Genomic DNA, 14,777 nt, shown 5'->3' on the forward strand with positions numbered 1-14,777 from the left:
AGGTCTTCTAGTCCATGATCACAGGATGTCTTTCAATTTGACTGTTCTTTAATTTCTTTTAACTACATTTCGTAGTTCTCAGTGGGTGGAGCTTTTGCCTTGGTTAAGTTTATTCCTAAGTATTTTTTTCTTTTTGACTCTATTTTAAATAGAAGTGTTTTTGTTGTTGTTGTTGTTGTTGTTGTTGTTTGTTTTTTTATTTATTTGACAGAGATCACAAGTAGGCAGAGAGGCAGGTAGAGTGAGAGAGAGGAGGAAGCAGGCTCCCTGCTGAGCAGAGATCCCAATGCAGGGCTCGATTCCAGGACCCTGAGATCATAACCTGAACTGAAGGCAGAGGCTTTAACCCACTGAGCCACCCAGGCACCCCCTCTAAATAGAATTGTTGTCTTAATTTCCATTTTGGTTGTTTATTGTTAGTGTATAGAAACACAAATGGTTTTTGCATGTTGATTTTATACCCTTGCTGAATTTATTAGTTTGAATTAGTTCTTGTAGAATCTGTAGGGTCTTCTACATCTGTGATGGATTTTCAGGTCATCTGTGAATGGAGATATTTTTATTAATTCCTTTTCAATTTGGATGCTTTTTATTTCTTTTTCTTGCCTAATGGCTCTGGTTAGGACTGCCAGTACCCTGTTGAACAGAAGTGGCAAGAGCAGGCATCCTTGTGATCTTAAGGGAAAATCTTTCAGCCTTCTATGATTAAAATGATTTGTTTTATTAGCATTGGATTTTAATTTTCCTCTGTTGTAGGCCTTCATATTTGTCATTTTTTCCTTCATATTTGTCATTTTTAATAGTTCCATAATCTGTCAAGTGGCTGGCCATGCTAGAACAGCACATTACCCAATTTTTTGAAAAGTCAGAATGTCATTTTCCCTATTATGAGTAATGCTTCAATGAATACCTCTTTTGCATATTTTTAAATATTAATTTCTATGATTTTCTTAATGAGACGTAACTTTTTGGGAGCCTCCTCAACCATTTTGTTGACAAGAATCAATCTTGGTATTCAGATAAATCACCAAATAGCTCCTCCTGTAGCACCGTTCATTTATCATTATTCATCCTCAATAATACAGTGGATTGTTACGTGTTCAGTAGGTGCCAAGAGCAAAGCGTGAGAAGTTCAGTAGGGCTACCCCTCTAACCTCTAATATTTCAGAGTCCAGTAGGAGACTCAGACTAGTCAAAAGTAAATATTGCCAAGTAATCTTGGCAAGATACGGCAAAATCCCTTAACTGCATGAAATTGACTTTGACGGCATTGTTGACTGGTATCCTTTATGATAGAAGAGGTGTGGACATATCCATGTCACATAAGATTTTTAAAAAAATAATGTGTCTAATAGGCTTAATGATCTGGCAGAATATGACCCCACATTATCCAACCTCTTTTCCTTGAAGTCTAAATCTTTCTGGGAGGACTCTGATTCAGTGTATGTTCAAAGCTCCATGTGCAGTGTTGCTTGAATATGCAAAGCCCCCGGTGGCCCGTGTCTCACGTGTTTCCACACCTGCTGCACATTGCTGTGTTTGCAGTAAGTGTTGAAGGGTCGGTGGTTCATTTGACATGCTTTCAGTTACTTTTTTCCACCATTGGATCCTTGCCTTAGAACTTCATTAGTTATCAGTGTCCATTCTATGATATTGGTGAAATCAGTGCTATTTTAATTACATCTTGTTGTATTTGCTTATTAAAAAAAAATACAGAGTAAGAAGATATTTGTGAGATTATATAATCCGATAGAGAATCTTAGTGTCAGCGTATAAAACTTGCTACTTACAATGGTTGGAACTAGAACCTACACAAATCAGAATAAAACCCTTCTGTGTGAATTTCTGGATGATCTCTTAAGCCATTGCAGAGGGAAGAAAAACAAAGAGATCTTTCTATATACCTAAGCGGTAGATCAGGCTTTGGATACAATGAATCTGTCTTGGAAATAGCCTTTTATGGTTCCACCATTTTGAGGTTCATTAGCTAGCTATGAATTTGCCTCCTTTACACTTGTGCATAAAAAAACTGGCCCTTATTTTTAAATTTCTTAAAAAGGTAGTCTTGGAAACAGCTCTTGAGACTGATTTCTTGGGATTTTTTTTTTTCCTCCCTTTTTCTCTTTTCATTTCTGAAACCTAAACAGCCAAATTGTGCCTCATTCTCTACAGAGCCGTGGTGATTAGATTGCGTATTTACTTTGATACACACATACTGCTGTGTGGAATCACTGTCCATTGTGATCCCCAGATGAAAAAGGCGGGGTGGCTGTGGATCTGGGACTGACAGAGATAAATTTATCTCAGCTTTTCAAAACACTGTGTGAGCACAGTATAATTCACTTGGACAACTGTGGAATGAAACTCTTGTTTTAGAGGCCATTAGATATTTCATGGAAACTGACTGCACAGATGTATATGGTAAAGATGGTTTGGCAGACGATAGAGTTGGAGGTAGCATTTACATCATCACTGAAATACAATTAATTTCTCCTAAGGCGATTTATAGCCTGACTTCTGTGACTGAGGGATGGATCCCTTGGCAAGTCTTTATGAAATAAGGCCCCAGGCAGGGAAATTATATGTACACGTCAGGCTTTGTGTTTATTTCATAAGCCTTCTTCTCAGGGTATGTATAACCTTGTTCTGTACGACTAACAAAAACTGTAGTTGTGCTGTATCTTGACTTCAACTGTCGCTCTACTTGGTCATGAAAGACTTCCTCAGTTTCCAGAAACAATAGCTACCACAGAGTGAAGCTTGCTTTCTTTGCCATCCCTGTTTCTATTAATGTCATGACTGCATTTGACTCTTTTATGAGGCCCTTTTGGTCACATCACCAGTTTGTTCTAAGCTATCTATCTTAACTTCTAGCTTCGTCTGCAAAATTTGTGTGGTTAGCTTGAGACATATGCAGATAAATTGCTTAGGGTTCAGCTCTCTGTGACTTGGAACTAAAAATGCTACCGTACGCTCAGCTGATGGATGTGGCTTTTCCCCAATATTGATGGTTCCACAGTTGAACATAAACCTTCGGGTGCTTTGGTTTGCGTTTTCATATTTACGTGCAGTTCTTGACCACTGCTTTTCAAACAGCCTCATCTCTCAGAGAACTCTGTTTTAAGCAGAAAGACACAGAAAATTATTCTTCCTCACCCATTGCTCTTCTGCCCACTCACAACAATAAGAATGGTGAGTGTGAGTCTTTCGCCGGATGTAAATAGTGGCAACTCCCAGTGCACAAACGGATTACATTCTCATGGCTGGTTGTAAAGTTGGTTCATGGTTTTGAACTAGGAATGTGTTTTCTAAAGTGAGAAAACAATTCGAAGAATTGATGAGCCTGGGTCACGTGGGTGGCTCAGTTGTTGGGCATCTGCCTGCGGCTCAGGTCATTATCCCAGGGTCCTGGGATCAAGTCCCGTGTTGGACTCCTTGCTCATTGGGAAGCTGCTTCTACCTCTGTCTGCTGTTCCCTCTGTTTGTGTTCTCTCTCTGACAAATAAATAAATAAAATCTTAAAAAAAAAAAAGAAGAGTGGATGAGCCTGTTGAAACTTCTCTAACTCACAACATTCCAGCAGCATTGTTCTTTTTGTACCTTACAACCTAACCTTCCCCCATGTTTCCCCATGAAAAAATGTCCTTGGTTCTGCTTTCGTATCTTGTGGAGGGAGCATAAACATTTCATTCTTACCTTCAGTAGACAACTATCTCTTCCTGGTTCTCCTAGGTCAGGAGATCAGGCAGGATTTCTTAAAAGTGATGGAGACTGGCTGAATGATTTCAGCAGAGAAGGAATATATTAAGAGGATATTGGGTAATTTCTGGAACTGCCAGAAGTTGGGAAAAAAAGACAGGAGCAGATAGAGACTATACATCCAGATTCATCGCCAAGGTCATATGATTAGTTCTATGCAGGGTTGGATGGACCCTATCACTGGACACAAGACCCTTCTGGTTCACACTGATCACAACGAATGGGACCAGACGCTTGCTACCAATGCTGTTATCTCAGCCTTTGCTACTTGGGGTACTGGATATTGTTGCGGTTTTCCCTACCTGCAGTGGTTTCCTTCTGCTCCTGCCTCTTTGGGTCTCCAGCTCTAGATCCAGGGCTGGCCAAGGCTAAGTTGTGTATCCATGCCTTAGGTGCAAGGGAGTCTGGGAAGGTGAGTGTCCAGCCATTTTTGCCTTTATGTTGAAAAGTATGGCTCTCATAAGTGCTCACATGATGAGGAAATCCCCAGATATAGGGAGGGGGTACAGATGCTGGATATTCTCCATCCTGAACCCCTTAATAAAGACAAATCTTCACTGTAAGAAGCCATAGTAGGAGCTCTGGAAAAAGGAGAGTGGTCAACACATCTGCAGCTGCAGTTAATGAACTAGGTGATGACAAAGATGGCTGATTCTTCCTTGAACACTGGTGTCCTGGGACCCTTTCATTATGTGCTAATTAAAGCTTAATTAGTTAGGCATATTTGACCTTTCTCGGTGCATTTCTTTTTCTTTTCTTTTTTTTTTTTTTAAGATTTTATTTATTTATTTGACAGAGATCACATATAGGCAGAGAGGCAGGCAGAGAGAGAGAGGAGGAAGGAGGCTCCCTGCTGAGCAGAGAGCCGGCTGCAGGGCTTGATCCCAGGACCCTGAGATCATGACCTGAGCTCAAGGCAGAGGCTTTTAACTCACCGAGCCACCCAGGCACCCCTCTCAGTGCATTTCTTGCTACTTAAAGATAAAATGCATTAAATTGTGAATTTTAACAATTTGATTAACTAGGAGAAATAGATTTAGAGTTATCTGTTAACATATATAGAATGAAATTTCCCATTATCAGTTTGGCTTATGTGGTTGGGTGGTTTACATATTTATTGATTAATTTCTACCATTTTAAAAATGTATTTTTTATTTGCAGTAATATGTATATAGCTTATAAATTTCTGCCTGCTTATTTGGAGTGTCATTTTCTACCTCTGAGAGGCAATTACTTTACATTCAACTAGCTCTTTTTCTTTTATTTACTTCCATATGGCTAATTAAAATGTTTATATTAGTATTTCTTAAAATTTTTCCCCCAATTTTACACATTAAACATTGAATTCCTATGAAGGAAGTTAAGGAGTTAGCTCTGTTTTATTTTCTCTCCCCGAAATACCTGCCCTTGCACGCTCCAAGACAGCTGTATCTCAATTTGTTTTCACTGTAAATATTTTTCACAGCTAAGTTATGCAGTGTACTATGATTTTATTTTCTTCCTTGTGTAGCATACTAAAATTTCTTTTTTTTTTATTCACTTATTTATCACCAAATTCTCTTTTTCTTTCAAGATTTTACTTATTTATTAGAGAGTGAGAGCATGTGCGCGCGTGCATGAGTGGGGGGTAGGGGCATGCAGGAGGAGAGGCAGGCTCCCCCACTGAGCAAGGAGCCTGATATGGGGCTCAATCCCAGGACCCTGATAGCATGACCTGAGCTGGATTCAGATACTTAACCGACTGAGCGACCCAGGTGCCCCATCCCCAAATTCTCAAATAAGGTCCAACACAATGGCTCGTCTCTTGGATCTGGTGTGTGTGGGTGTGTGTGTGTTTGCATATGTGACATTTTTTTCAGAGCCTTCTGCTTGCCTGCTCCATTCTAAACTATTTACTCTTGAGGCTGTACGCACAGCTGTTGACCTGGAATTTTCCTTCACTATCATGTTGGCAATTCTTGATTGACCTGGATGGGTGGCATCTCTCTTGGTTTTATCTCTCTTCTGAGGAGACACATCGCCCAGTTGCTTCTTGAGAAAGAGTGTGTATAATGTATTTTTTCTTTTTTTTGAGATCTGGTATGTGTGAAAATATCACTTAGTCTCTCCTCACATATGATTGATATAGAACTTAAAGTTGGAAATTATTTTCCCTGAGAGTTTTGGAGGCCTCGTTCCATTTTCTTCCACTTCCAATTTTATTATTGAATTGTTGGATACTTTTTTGATTCTGGTTACTTTATATATGACTTTTTTGAGGGACTGGGGGGAGTTTCTAGAGTCTTTTTTTTTTTTTTTTAAATCTTTGAATGTTCTGCAATTCCATGATAATGTTCCTTGCTCTATAACTTTTTTCATTCACTGTGAAGATTTTTGTGTGTTGAGGGGGTGGAGGATAATTTTCTTCCCTTTGGTTTTTTTTCTTTCTTTTTTGGAACTCTTATTTGTCAAATGCTGGAACTTTTGTATTTTTCCTTCAGTTTATTGTTAAAAAAACTTTCTGACCTCTGTTCTTACATCTTTTTCTTTTACTCTTGGGAAACATTTACGTTTATTATCTTTTAACTATTCTATGGATTTTTTATGCCTGTGATCATAATATTAATTTTTAAGAATTCCTTCTTGCTCTTGCAGTATTTTCTGATTTTATATCATCCTATTCTTTTTTGCTTTATGGATGTAATATCTTTTACCCCTTGCAGTTCATAATGTATAAATGAAGTTTTTTCTCCTGCTTCCAGCATTGACTCTGTTTCCTTTTAAAGTTGCTCTTGTCACATTAGGCTCTTCATCACGTGTCTGGTGGTGGTTTGCTGTCCATGTGATGTATGTGGAGACCCTGAAAACTGATTGGAAACTGCGTGAGCAGGTTGACAAGCTCTCTCTCTTGTCAGCTGAAGGCCTTACTATGGTGTGACTCTTTCTTTCAGAAACCCCCTCTCTCTATAGTTTTAGTAACTGTAGATCTCTTTTCTTGGGCTGGTTAATTTCTTCAGAAAATTTTTCCCATCGCCTATGTGGCCACTGCTCTAGGAGCCCAGCAAAAGAATGGGCTCTGAGTCTCTCCATTCAGAGTGTACTCTTTCCACTCAGTTCTGTCTTTCCAGGTGATGCCTCCACCTGTGTCGCTGTTCCTCGTGTCCCGGGGGCCAGACCTTCTCAAGTGTAACCTTTGTAGGCCGCAATCCTCAGGGGGAAGGAGAGACAGTTGACACATTTCATGGCTGAGGAAGGACCTGGAAGTTTACTCCTTTAAACATCTTGCAAGCAGTCCTCTGGTTTTCAGTGGCACCCCCACACTGCCCTCTCCTTCCAGCCTGGACTATTGAGGTCACTGTGCTTGAATTTATACTTTCCTGACATTCTGTGCCCCACATTGGTTTGCTTGCTTCTGATAGTTCAGTCTGTAGGCATTTAAGTTTTGTCTGTCCCTGCATTGAAAATTTCCTCATCATTGGCCAGATTTCTATTTTCCAAATATCTTTCCATTAATTTTCTCCTCTTCCATTCTCTTGTCCCTTTGTGAGTTTATCTCTGCGCCTGGCCTAGTGTCATTTGTGGGTTTCGGAGGGAATGGAGGTAAGCATGTGATTGTAATCTACCACATACAACTGAAAATCCTTATTAAAAGACTTTTGAGATTTGGCCTTTCAATTCAGATTCAGAGTTGTCTGGTCCGTTAAAGAAATGTTTATTTGGTTACTCCAGGATGGATTCCATTTACTGTGCTTTCCAGTGTCATTCAAAAATTATTACTGACGCTGTCAAAATGAACTGGGTGTCACCCTTTCCTGATTTGAGTGCATAATAGGAAAAAGGGTTGATTATCTCTAAGGTATAGATTCCAAGTGTGACCTTAAACCCAGTCACAAGAGGAGCATACTGTTTCCAACATTACAAAGAAATGACCTCCATCCCCTAGGATTTTTCATGGCTTTAATCCCCCTTGGGTTAATCTCTCTTAGATTTCTTACTAGTTTGACTTGAGTTGTATCCAAGGTGGAAAAACTTTCTTTTCTGTGTGGACCCAGTTGCATTGTATGGGATACTGAGTTTCTATGAGTTATCTCTATAAATTCTATAGAACAACATCAGACCGTGACATCTTCTCCACTTCTAGGATAAAATCACTCAGAGTATCTCATGTAAAATGTGGAAAGGTTTATAACGTGCCAAAGCTTACATTATTGAACATGTAACTACCCATAGCACGATCAGGACCATATATGATTTCTCTTTCAACCTTTCCCTTAAATATTTTTTAGTACTCCGATTTTAACAGTAAGCTGATTTTTTTTACAGTATTTAACATATTATTAAGGTATAGCAAGGATTACTATAAAATTATTATGGGTCTTAGTTAACCATTATAAAGCAAAGAGAAAGCCAATTCCCATTTTAAAGGTTTTGTGTCGTGCAAGGTTTGAATGAATATAGAGGAAATCTGATCAGATTCCTAATCTAGAATCTTTTTTTAGAAAAATAATGTTTACCTTCCCATGGTAGAATTAATATTTTTCTGTTTCAGACACCTCATGTTTTTTGTTGGTAAATCAAGATTGTGAGTATGTAGAGGTTCAGAGAGGAAACATTTCTGTTGGAATGTTCTTGTTTTCATCATGATAGGTAAAGAGCGTCAGGCATCTGTTTTGTGCTAAAGTTTACTAGAAGTGTCACTGCTTGTGAGCAACAAGCAGGAAATGCTTCTGCCCTTAAAACCAAAAATAGATGCTCTTTCTCATTATCGTAACTTGAAAGATCATCTTTCTTTTTTTTTTTTTTAAAGATTTGTTTATTTATTTATTTGAGAGAGAGGGAGAGCGGGTGCACGCGTACACGCATGAGAAGGGAGAGGGTCAGAGTGAGAAGCAGACTCCCTGCTGAGCAGGGAAGCCAGCTGTGGGACTCGATTCAGGGACTCCAGGATCATGACCTGAGCCGAAGGCAGTTGCTTAACCAACTGAGCCACCCAGGCGCCAGGATCATCTTTTTTAATGAGATGGGTGCATCCCTTGTGGTTTGCACAGATTTAAGGATCAGGTTACTTCATGTGGAGCTTGGAGAACAAATAGCTCTGATAAGGTAATGATGGAAATTTTGCTGAAAGCTGAAAAAAGAACTTTGTTCTATTTCTGTAGTTTTTTCACCTCTTCCTTTTATTTTTCATTTATTATTTTCGGTGACTCCTAAATGGATTCACCTGTCTTATTTTAAGATGTTGGTACATTTATGCATTTCTCACTGTATTGTAACTTAAAAAGATCTTCACCACGGGAGGGAAAAAAAAATTATTTGCAAGGAGAATTGGAGGTGTTAGGATTTAGGTATACTGTAGATAGTCTACGTTGCGTTAGACAACTTGGCAAAGTATTGTGTATTAATGTGTTGGCAGTTGGGAGGATGAAAATTGCTTCTTTGCTGATTTTAGAAAGTTCTGCTTGTGTTTTGGAAAGTGGGGCAAGGAAAACGAAGGAGAGGCAAGTAGAAGTAATTGAAGGGAAATAAGGTAATGTAAATGAAAGTGCTTTGTAAACTTCTACATAACATGTTCCCATTGTTGCAGACCTCAACTTAAAGTGCGAAAAAAGATCCACAAAGATTGAAAAAAGAAAAATGGGGAAAAGAGAAGAACTAACTTGGATAAGAAAAAGTTAAGGAAGAAACAAATTGAGGTCATAATGAGGAAGTTTTACTTTCTAGTTGTTTTTTTTTTTTTAATCTAAAAATTCAGTAGTACTTGTGCTTCTTATTTAAGCCATTAAGTTAAAAACATTTTATAAAGCAAAGGGAAAGTTCTGTTGAAAATAATTTGGGGAAGGAATCTAATCATGTGAGTTGGCAAGATTTGGGTGAAAAGCACGAGGTGGATGGCTTTCTCAGCTCTAAGTAAAGATCCTTGTGTCATAGGGGCTTATGTGCGGTGTTCCTACTTAATTAAGGTTTAATTGACATTTGTTGATATCATCTGAGCCATACACTTGTTCTCATTCACGCCTTTGCATGGCGTAGGTATCATTAACCCATTTTACAGATGAAGCATGGAAGTCTAATTGACTTACCCCCAACCACCCACTTCTCCAATGGCAAAGCGTTCACTCATCCAAGTTTTGAGTTTATTCCCACATCTTCACATACTTCCCATCATAGCAATTGACTCCATGCTGTTTCTGGACATTTGGCTTATTGGATTTCTCTAAAGGAAATCCTTGTTAAATAACAGTAGTCAGCTTACAGATTATCACCCCCAAGGCACGTTTTAGGCCTGCCTGTATTTGTACCAGATGACTTCAAATGAGCCCTCCTATTTGAATTCTGGAAAAACCAAGGCGTAAACAAAAAAGACATCTCAGCTGCCCACATATGGGTTCAGAGTCTGTGCACTGTGCCCTTCAGACCTTATCTGGACTTTGGCATCTTTAACTTTAGTTCTCTTATACTTTTACATTTTATTTGGTTTCCAAAACTATAGCGGACTTAGGAAAGGGAAAGGTTTGTACTCTGACCGCAGTGAGACTTGACTCTTGAGGCAAAGGCAAGGAGATAATCAAACTGTGAAAGGTAGAGAAAATATCTCCTTAAGTAGAATAGTCAGTGGCCTCTGAGTGGAAGAGCAAACAGCCCTCTGCACCTTGAAAGCTTATCTTGCCATCGGCCCTTAGTCCCGTTCCCAGCCCTATGCACTTAAAGCCTATCTTCCATCCGGTCCCTCCGCTCCATTGATTTCTCTTCCACTAGGATCCTGACTTGGCTTGGCTCTAGACCCAGATCTGTAACTTGGAGTTCACCTAAGCTCTTCAGAGTGTTTTTATACCCGTGCTTTCCTGCTGTTTGAACCTCAGCAATCTCGGAGTGTTCTGTTGCTTTGGTAGGAACTCCACCTCTGGTCACGGGGGTAGAAACTCAACTTCTGCCTACTTTCTGCTGGACCAGCTCCTTTACCTCAGTGGTCCCCCTTCCAACACAGCAAGATAACTGGTAGTCATATTGATGATCCCATGTCACTCAAGATTAACTATATTCTGAACGCTGTGAGAAGGCATTACATTTTAGAAAGAAAAGAAAATTTAATCCAGTATGGTTGAAATTAAACCCGTTTTATTACTTAGATAGGTATTCCTTCAACTGTTAGAAAACCTTGATCACTCTCAGTATCTTCTTACTCCTTGAGGTTTCCAAAAAGCAGAAATTACATAGTATTAAATTATAATGGCATAGTGAGGCAGATAATTATAATTGAATGAGTTATAGATTAAATTATTTTTGAAGACCAATTTTTTAGTAGCTTGTACAGCTTTCATATCAAAAAATGGTTCATTAAGCAAAGTCTTTCTTTTCTTTTTTTTTAGTGTTTTGTTTACAGATTTGTCTTTTAGGTCGAAAGCAGCAAATACCTATGTAAAGATATTGAGATATCATAAAATAGTTCAAAAGGGAGCAAGTAGAGCGAGTGGGTGTTGCCATGAAATGTTTATCTTGGAGAGAATTCTTGGCATTTTTGCCTCACATCAGCATAATAAGAATTTGTTGGAGAGGAGGGAAGCATTAGTGTATTTGTTGAGGATTAATGTCCTTATAGAGTGTTTGTGTTGGTGAATATGTTATGGAGGTTGCCATAAATATAGTCATTAAAAAGTTGCACACTAAACATTTTGTGGACTGGCGTAAATATCCCTTTCGTCCCCCTTGATGGCCTGCCTTCAAGGGACTACTGCATTGTTCATCTTGGTATCTTAGTGTTCTTAATCAAACAGGAAAAAGTGTGGTAGTCTTGAAGATCTCTTTCTCTCTTGGGGTACTGCTGATCAGATGGGCAGAAACAGATCTGATGTTTTCAGGACAGTTTTTATTTTTTAACTGTACAGAAAAGTGTCACCTAATACCTACTAAAAAAAAAAAAAAGAACCCCCCCCAAAAAAACAAAATAGAATATGGCAACAACCCACTTGTCTTCACTTTGGGGAAATTTTATCATTAAAGTTATTTCCAGACAGTACCGCAGTGTGCTGCTGGGTAATGTGTAAAAATGTGTTCAGTAGGATCGGTGATACCTCGCAGCTTATGTGCCGGAAAAGAAGTTAAATGACGAATAATATAAATATATATTAGGACGAAAACAGAAACCTGTAATGAGTGAATTTTCTGAATTTCCGAGGAAGCCAGATCTGATTATCTCCTCACTCTCTGTGGCCCCGGTGGGTTGAAGCTGAGCAGGTTACTGTGTAAATGAGCATCTGGGAGGAGAGGCGCCATGCTGTGAGGGTAATGACGTCCTGTCCTTCACAAAGAAGGAGAACAAAGAAGGCAGACAGATGTAAAGTGGGCAATTTCTATTCTGTTGTATGCCCAGAATGTTCGCACTCACCTATTTTCCCCTGTAGGAGGCATCCTGGTTTTCATAATTCCATTATTTCTGAATCCTCTTACTTAACACAGTATGTACTTACGAATTCATAAAGATTCTCCTTTGTGAGGCGGAAAGTAAATGCAGTTGAGTGTGATTTGCAGCTTGGCTTTGAGTCAGGTTTGGAAAGGAAGGAATAGATTATTTGTATTCTCGCCATTTAATTGGCCTCCTTACCTTGTGGTTGTGAGGACTCTTCCCTTTGGTATTGGTTTATTGATTGATTCTGTATTTATTGACTGCTTGCTGTGCCCCTGTGCGCTGCGGATACAAGGAGGGATGGCCCAGTGGGTAGGTGGTTCTCCCATGGCTTTGGAAACATCTCCCTCTTGGCCGCCATCAACGATGGTGACATGTCTATCTAGAGTTCTGAAATTCTGCCGTGTCCCAAAGATGGCCCGGGGATGTTCTTGGTAACAGGACAGACAGACTGTGGAGTAACCTCACAACTTTTGAGATCACCAAATCTGCCTGGAGAACAGAAAATCTCCTTTCTGAGGTGTTTTCCTTTGCAGTAGACTTTCTAATGATTCTTGCTGTTTTGTCCTTATTGGAATGCTTTCCAAGAACTAAGTCACTGCACCCACTTGGGGATTTTCCAGAACCCAAGGTGGAAGAGGGAGCAGGATCCCAAGGGGGATGAAAGTGCTGCTGTCTGAAGAGGCATGTTGCTGGGTCATCCCCAGGCGGGGGTTCCTGCTGGCTCCACTCCCCTCTCCTGGCCTTTACTTTCAGCTTTTGGACTCTTCCTTTTCATTAAGTTTGTCACGCTGCAAGGGGTCTTTGAGTTGAAACGTCTTAAGAAGCCCTGTGAGATGGTGGAGAGTGGTTTCACTTAATAAAATAGAACTTACTTAAACCTTTGGAATGGTTGGCACCACAAACCAAAGATCACTTTAAGAAGAGTGTTCTTCTGAATGTTTTACTTACAAGATGTTTTCTGATACTACAAAGTTCTGCTATGGGGGAGATCACTTCCCAAGCCCCCCTCACCCCCTTGATAGGCACTTGTGTCTATGTTTACTTACTTTAAAACAGAGTTGGTCTGTTTCAGTTTCGGAGGGAAGCAGATGTGAGAAACCAAGGTTTTCAAGATCTAGGTTGTCAAACTACCTACCGGTCAGCCCCTGCTCTTTTATCTACAATATCTTTGTTGAAGAGCCTTGCCTGCTCTTTTATCTATAATATCTTTGTTGTTTGCGCTCGTGACCTCCACGTTCCAATGCTCTTACCTACAGACTGGCTCTGGCTAGATTTGTCTCTATTCCGCCAATCCTGGTGTTCCTCTAATACCAGAGGGTTGTGGATTTCCCCTCTGGTTCCAGTTCAGCGCCTTCATCTGTCCTCCCGACCCTCTCCCCCACCCCCATAGGGATCTTATTCTGTCTTTCCCCCCTCCCTCTGTACTCTCAGCCTTTCTCTCTCTACCGACTCCTTCAGCTCATGGATACAGACTTCCCTCAGCATCTTACCCTTTCCAGCAACCGTCCGTTCTCCCTCTTCTCTTCTGCTCACTCTCGTCTCAGCCGCCACCATGTCACTGAAACTACGCTCAGCCAGGGTGACCGTTGACTGCTTATGTGGCAAATCCAAAGGTATGTTTTTCATTTCTTGTCTTTATTCATCTCATTGTATCCTGTGGTACCTCTCTGCCTTTCTTCTTCGGTCTTCTTCCTTTGCCCATTCTATCCTTGTTCCCATTCTCGAGGGGCCCTCATCCTGCTTGATCTACCCACTTTCCTTTGGGGCTGTCACCCACTAACCTAATTTTTGCTCTCTCTGCATTACGATCACATAGATGCCTTTACATTTTGCTCAGGTTTCTTCTCCAAGCTTCACACTCAAGAATATGTGGGTGTCCCCACCCGAATGTTCTACACCTCAGTCTGTAATGCCCCAAATGGAACCCCTTGTCTTCCTTATGAAACTTGTTCATCCTTCTGTATTCTATGCTCAGTCCTCACTCCCACTGCCTATGTGTAGTTAATTACCAAGTTATTCTGCTCTTAGTGTCTGGATGTTTCCCAAGTAGTAATTCTTTCCTCCCCCTCTTCCCCAGTTTGCTAATGTCCACCCTTCTTATACCAAACAAGCAAACTGGCTTAGCTGGCCTCCTGGCCTCCACTCTGCCCTCTTTGAATCCATCGAAAGAGAGGAATGCATCTGAAACCCAGTTTGCCCCATAATGGCTGTCTGCCACCAGAATAAAGTCAGAGTCCTTGAGCGTGTGGACAGGGGAGGATCTGGCTCCAGGCTTCTTTCCTGGCCTCACCCTAGAGAGGCCAGCACCACTGACTTACACTGTGCAGTTTCTTACCTCTGCCTTTTCCATTGTCTTGTCTCCCATTCCCAGCCTGGCTAAGTCCCACCCCGTCTGAGGACACATTAGGCAATCCGTTTACTTGGAAGCTTTCCCTACCTTCTCCATTTCTGGGCTGGGTGCCCCACCCATGTCATTGCACCCATCCCACTGTCCTTGGGGATGGGTTATGTGTATCTCTTGGCCCCACTGGACTTCACTTTGCTTAACGATTGAAGGCAGCATCTCATTCCTGTCGGTGGGTCCTGTGCCTGGCACAGGGCTTGGCGTCTAGGAGGTGTTCAGTGTATGTTTTTT

At 40.5% G+C, this 14,777-nt stretch overlaps 1 protein-coding gene across 3 annotated transcripts in view; it reads left to right on the forward strand.

Moving 5' to 3' along the window:
- The window catches only part of APBB2 (amyloid beta precursor protein binding family B member 2), a 378,415-nt gene that overhangs the window by 135,134 nt on the left and 228,504 nt on the right, over positions 1–14,777 (forward strand). The window lies entirely within an intron of this gene.

The sequence above is a fragment of the Lontra canadensis genome, unplaced genomic scaffold, assembly GCF_010015895.1.
Source record: "Lontra canadensis isolate GAN:19392208 unplaced genomic scaffold, GSC_riverotter_1.0 scaffold1, whole genome shotgun sequence".
Lineage (NCBI taxonomy): Eukaryota > Metazoa > Chordata > Mammalia > Carnivora > Mustelidae > Lontra > Lontra canadensis.